General features: G+C 40.9%; 1 non-coding gene across 1 annotated transcript; it reads right to left on the bottom strand.

The window, feature by feature from the left end:
• Positions 1-320: 320 nt before the first annotated feature.
• Positions 321-393, bottom strand: TRNAA-AGC (transfer RNA alanine (anticodon AGC)). The gene has a single exon. It is a non-coding gene; the product is annotated as a tRNA-Ala (tRNA).
• Between the last annotated feature and the right edge of the window lie 6084 nt (positions 394-6477).

Here is a 6477-nt window from a genome sequence, read left to right as displayed (position 1 = left end):
AGGATGACTACAGGATCGCCTCTTCACCTTGGACTCTTAGAGGGGTCAAACTACCAAAAGATCACATTTTCTCTTTAATAAGATATATTCCGCTTCCGGGACTCAAAACGAAATAATTATTATAAAGTTCTCTAAAAAACCTAGAAAGCACTGTGTAAATGTCAGTCATTACTCCTGTTCACTCTTCTCTAGATCACGGAAGACGAAGGCAGCGGCCTGTTAAGAAGTGCCCCCTCCACCCTTCTCAACCCTTCACCCCCTGTTCAGTCCTGCGGCTGGGCATTAGGTGGCACAGAATACCACACTAAGCAAAAGGATATTGGAGGATACGGGTATCGATCCCGCTACCTCTCGCATGCTAAGCGAGCGCTCTACCATTTGAGCTAATCCCCCAGGCTGCTTTTACTTTTATTTTGGCTCCTTGGAAAGCGTTGGTAGGCTGTAATGCAGTCCGTTCTATTTCATTTTAATTTTCGAGGAAGAACACACTAGGTAAAAGGGAAAGATTGAAAAACAGCAAAGTAGTGGAGATAAGAAAAGTCAGAGACCAGATTCCGGGATATCAAAAGAGCTCAGGTGACAAGAGGCCAACGGGCAAATGGGTGCAGCCAGGGGAAGTCTTGGAAAGGATTGCTCTAGAGGGTGGCGCGACCAGTCTCCTCCGCTGAGAATCCGTTCCCCTGGTTTTGCCCTCCAAAGATCAGATTCTTTACAGGTCCGGATCCGGGCGGCCAGGCTTCCTTCTCCCATGTATGTATGCGTGGAAGAGACAGGGTGAGTATTTGCAGAGAAAATTAGCCTAGCCTGGCCATTGATACAGAGTGACTGAAGAAGCCTGGGACGAGCAGCTGGGAGTGGGAGTGTGGGCATGGAGGAAGGTGTGATTATAGCAACAAGGACAAGTAACGAATAACTTCAGAGTCCAACCCACGGCGCTAAGACTAAGGATGACCAGTGGCCACAGACTAGGATGATCAGGTTTGTTGAAAGAGAGCTTCCGATGTCCCTGATCCAAGGAGATGATATGTATAAGGCATTAAGCTCTGCCTGGCACATAATGATAATAAAATATCTTTCCTCTTCTTTCTCCCCTCTCCCTACCAGTTGAAGGAACAATACACGGCCTTCCTATCTTTGGAAAGTCGAACTCTCACCCCTTCTGTTATACGATGGTCCTGAGGTCGAACCTAGATCGAAGAAATAAGAGCCCAGAGGACTAGGCATTCCTGCCCTGCGATGTTGTGTCCAAAGGGGATGGCGAGGTAGGAATACAGGATCTTTTAAGAATTTAGGGGTGGAAAAAAAATGGGACCAACTAAGCCACCGAGTACTCCGGCTGGAGAAGATAGCATTCCCTATCAACTCACTTGTGCTAATGGTAGGTGAGATGAGAAACAGAGAATAAAGATTCCCTTTGAATCCTTGGTACCACAGATGGTGCGGATCCTTCTCTAAATGAAAACTCCTAATACCAGCGATCATGAAGTCAGGAAATTGAACAATAAAATAAAAGTAGATCCCCATAATTCTGCCTCAGTGTTCTCCTTATAGAAGCCATAGTATGTAGTTGGTGGTGTGATGGAGGAATCTTATTGCACATGCTAAGACTCCAGCTTCTACAAGTGGTTAGCCAGTTATCTGTCTTTTGAAGGGTATTGAAAATATTACTTCTCTCCTCTTAAATAAGTCACTTGGATGGAGATTACTTTTGGACTCACAAAGGGCTAACTGTACAGTGCTTTGCCTTCACCTTTACTTCTGATCTTTGAGCCTGAATTCCCTGTTAGGAGGATTTGGTAAGAATGAACAGGTGGAACTTCAAAATAGTAAAGGCTGAATAGGGAAGATCTCGAGGTTTGTCAGAGCACATCTGGCATTGTCAGACATTAGTCCTTTCCACAGTGTTTTGGTTACCTTAGAAAAGAATCAGGCAAAAATAAGATAGGACAGAGACTGGAAGAGCAGGGTAAGGCAGATTAGGCAAGGGCAGGGCAGTCAGAAAACCTCCAAAGTACATAGATGTAGTTCTTCCCCCTTTGAGATTCACTGTTTAAAAAAGGAAGCAGGAACCTTCTGGTTTTTACTTCCCTTTCTTCAGTATTGACCCTAGAGTTAATCAGTTCAACAATGCAACATCCTTTGAGAATCTTGTCCTATTGCCCTGCTGTTCAAGAGCTGGTGATCCTCCATCCTCCATCACTACCAACAATTGCCTCTTCTTCTCCAACACCAGAGCCACTGAATGGTAGTAGAATGAGGTAGGAAATCATGAGGATTTGGTCCACTCCAAATTCATATTATTTACCATTATCTGAGTTTTTGCTGATGTATACCCATTCACCCTAAATTCCCTCACCTTCTTTCTTGCACACCTCTCTCCACACTAAAACATCCCCTCCTTTTCTCCATCACCAGAAGATGAGATAGACAATCTTTTTCCCCCCTAGGCTAATCCTATGTTCTTGATCTTCCTTCATTAATTTTTCCTGATCCTACCACTCTCTTCTCAAATTTTCTTCTAGTTGTTAGTCTGCACACATTTGCTCACATCACTTTCTACCTTTAATAATACTGATCAGGATATGACAGAGACCTAGAGGAAGACCTCCAGCACAACAAATAGGCCACCCCTTTCAGATGGGTGATTTATGGGAGGCCATGGACAACAATTCTACAGGATGAGAAAGCACGGATAAGTTTTCATCTGCCCATTTGATAGGGGGATCTACAAGGATGAGTTCCCATCTCCATTGAAGTCTAATAATTGGCATATATGTTGTATATCTCCTAGAAGACCAAACTTCTTTGCAAGTACTATGTCATTTTTTCATCTTCTTTTCCTCAACATATAATCACAATACCTTGCACATAGTAGCTGCTAAAAAAGTATTTTTTAGAATTTTTTTTTTAAAGAAGGAAGGGCAGCTACATGGCACAGTGGATAGAGCTTTGGCCTTGGAGTGAGGAGGACCTGAGTTCAAATCTAGCCTCAGACAATTGACACTAGCTGTGACACTAGCTGTGTGACCCTGGGCAAGTCACTTAATCCTGATTGCCCCACCAAAAAGAAAGAAAAGAGGGAGAGAGAAAGCAAACCCCATATGGGTTTCAGATCCTGTTCTCCAGGAAGCTGCTGTTCAGAACCCGCCACAAAAGCAATTCATATAATTCCCCTTAGTGCACTCAGTTGTTTCCTTAGCCCTATCAACCTCAGTTCTTCTTTTTCATCTTCCTAACCCTGATCTGAAATAGGACTTGGTCCTCTAGGAAAGAGACAGACACTGTATCTCATCCACCATCTCAAATTTTCATGGGACTATTTGCAGTTCTACTTGCAGACTATATGTAGTTCTGTAGTAGGCCTCTTATTACAGCACAGTGTTGAAAGAAAACCACTGTGGTGCTCAGAGTAATTGAAAAACCAATGGAAGTTACCCTTGAGAGGACTTGATTCCTCTTCTAGGCACAGACTCTGAGGAGGTCAAGGATAAAATGAAAGGACCCACATACAGAAAAATATTTATAACAGTACTTTTTGTTGTAGCAAATAACTGAAAGTAAATTAGATGCCCCATTGATTAGGGGATGGTTGAATAAATCATGGCACATGAATTTAATGGAATATTACTATGCTGTCAGAAAACAATGACTATGATAAACACATAGGGAGATAGGAAAACATATATAGACTGGTACAAACTTAAATAAGTAGTACTAGCAAAATAATATACAAAATGACTCCAAAAATGTGCATGGAAAGAATAACAGCAACAAAACAATTACAACTTAATGTTGTAAAATTATAATTACTTTTTTCTCTTTATTATTTATTAGGGATAGTTGAGAAGTACAAAGGGCTATATTGGGGAATGTAGGTGATTTTAAAACAAAAGACATTAATTTTAGAAAGAAAAAATTTTAGAAAGAAATGAAAAGTCAGTGAAGGTCCATAAGACTAGATAATGAACATATCTTTTCCCTTATAAGAGAAAGATATAGGACTTCTAAGACATAAGACTGCAATATACATTGTCAGATACTATCACATTGTTGGATTTTCTTTTCATGCTTACTTGTTTTCTTTGCCACTAGGAAGGATTCAGCATAGATTTTTTGGAGGGAAGGGGGAATGACCATGATATAAAGACAATAGGCCTAATGAAGCATTTTGAGGAGAAGAAGAAGAAGAAAAGAAAGAAATCTGCACAGCTGGGAGAAGTGAGCAAATCAGTGTTTCTGTCCACAAGACCCAGTCTCCTTGGGCCTCCTTGGGATAAGAATGGGGGAAGTCCAGTTGTATAGTAAGTTCAGCTCATTATCAGGTAGAACTAGGAAAGTGATGTCAGATGGGGTCAGGATGAGAGGAATCTAGGACTTCTAGTGGAATGATGAGCTGGAGTTCCTAGAAAGGAGATGAGAGTGAGAAAGAAGCAGAAAGCAAGTTGGTTTTGTGTCACTAGCCTAAGGGACCAGAATCAATCATATCTCACAGTTCCTTGTCTCTCCCCAATGCCCTGTGTTTGAATAAAATTGAGAAAGGAAGAATACTTGTGATGGTCACAAGAGGCAAAGGATAGGATCTGAGAACATTAAGGGACATATTCTTCTATTATTACTTCTCTGGTTTCCTAGAACTTAGGTTATGGCACTGTCCCTACAATTGCCCACAGCCCTCATGACTGTTAAAGTGTGTGGAACACCTCTCCTTGAAGCTCTACTATGCCACCCATATTCCTTGGATCAATGAAACTATGAAGGCTGGAGAGAGCAGTATACTGTACTAGAAGCTCCTGTCACATTGTTCTGCCCCCTGGGAGAAATAGAGCTGGACTACCTCTGAACAAGACTCTAAAAGACATTAATGGAGTTGAACTTTGAGCCTTCTCAACCTTCCCCAATCTCATTTCAACAATTAGGACTTTCAATCATTTCATCCAGCTTCCTCCCCCTCTCTTTCCTCCCCCCTTGCCCTGAAAATTCAGATTCTGAGATGAAGGAAAAATGAAGTGCTGGGGGAAAGATCCAGAGATGATATACTTGATTCCAACAGGAGATCCTTTAAAGTTCCAAAGTAGATCGTCTGTTAAATAACTGCTTTGGGTCAGACCCTTTTTTTCATTCTTTCTTTCTTTTATTTGAGAATATTTTAATTTTTTCTCAATTACATGTAAGAACAATTTTTAACATTTTTTAAAATAATTTTTGAGTTCCAATCTCTCTCCCTTCTTTCCTCTTCTCCCTTCTGCCTTCCTTGAGAAAACAAGCATTTTGATTTAGATTATACATGTGCAGTCAAGCAAAACATATTTCCATATTAGCCACTTTGCAAAAAAAAAAAACAAGTAAGAAAGTTAAAAAATGTGCTTCGATCTGCATTCAGACTCCACCAGTTCTTCTGTGGAAGTGGATAGTGGATTTCATCACAGGTCTTTCAGAGTTGTCTTGAGTCTTTGTGTTGCTGAGATTAGCTAAGTCATTCACAGTTGATCATTGAACAATATTGCTGTTCTTGTGCACGTGTTCTGACTCTGCTCACTTCACTTTGCGTAAATTCATATGTCTTCCTAGGTTTTTTCTGAAATCATCCTACTCATTATTTCTTATAGCACAATAGTATGCCATCACAACCATACACCACAACTTGTTCAACCGGTTCATGGGCATCCCCTAAATTTCCAATTCTTAGCCACTACAAAAAGAGCTGCCATGAGTTTTTTTGTATATATAGGGCCTTTTTCCTTTTTCTTTGATCTGTTTGGTATATAGCCCTAGCAGTGATATCGTTGGATCAAAGAGTATACAGCTTTATACCCCTTTGGGCATAGTTCCAAACTGCTCTCCAGAAAGGTTGGATCAGTTAACAACTTCAAGAGTGCAATACTGTCCCAATTTTTCCATATTCTCACCAAGTTTGTTGTTTTCCTTTTCTGTCATATTAGCTAATCCAATGGGTGTGAGGTGATTAGATCAGATCTTTCAATATTTACCAATACCCCACTTCTTCTCACCACCAGACAAAAGGGGGGGTCAACCTAGTCTGGCAGGAATTTTACTTGTAATTTCCTCACCTGGAACACAATATCATCCACCTTTTCAGTAGAAGCCCTAGTGGATCTTTGGAGTTATAGGAAATGTGGCCCTTAAGACCTAACCTTAAAGAAATTGTCTCTGCTGGACCAACTTCTTAATGAGGGAGAATCACAAGTATTCTCTTTGCTTGAGCTGTGATACGCCTTCCCTCACCCGCAGCCAGAATGAAAGCCAACTGAGGCTATCGGGGAAGCGGCTAATAGGAGTAATACCCACACTTATGTCTGTCAAGAGGAGATATTTCGTAGCTTACTAATCACCCCACTTCTATGTTCCAGGTAATTGAATTTCTAGAAACTCGTTTGGGTAACCGAATTCGTTTGGATATCTGTTTGGTATCACTTTTTTGTAAAGTAAACTTGAGTTGAGAGACAAACTGAGGAAAAA

The sequence above is a fragment of the Phascolarctos cinereus genome, unplaced genomic scaffold (genome assembly GCF_003287225.1).
Source record: "Phascolarctos cinereus isolate Bilbo 61053 unplaced genomic scaffold, phaCin_HiC Scaffold_4;HRSCAF=312, whole genome shotgun sequence".
Classification (NCBI taxonomy): Eukaryota; Metazoa; Chordata; class Mammalia; order Diprotodontia; family Phascolarctidae; genus Phascolarctos; species Phascolarctos cinereus.
The sequence above is the reverse complement of the archived record's forward strand: the minus strand, read 5'-3'. Positions and strand labels throughout refer to the sequence as shown.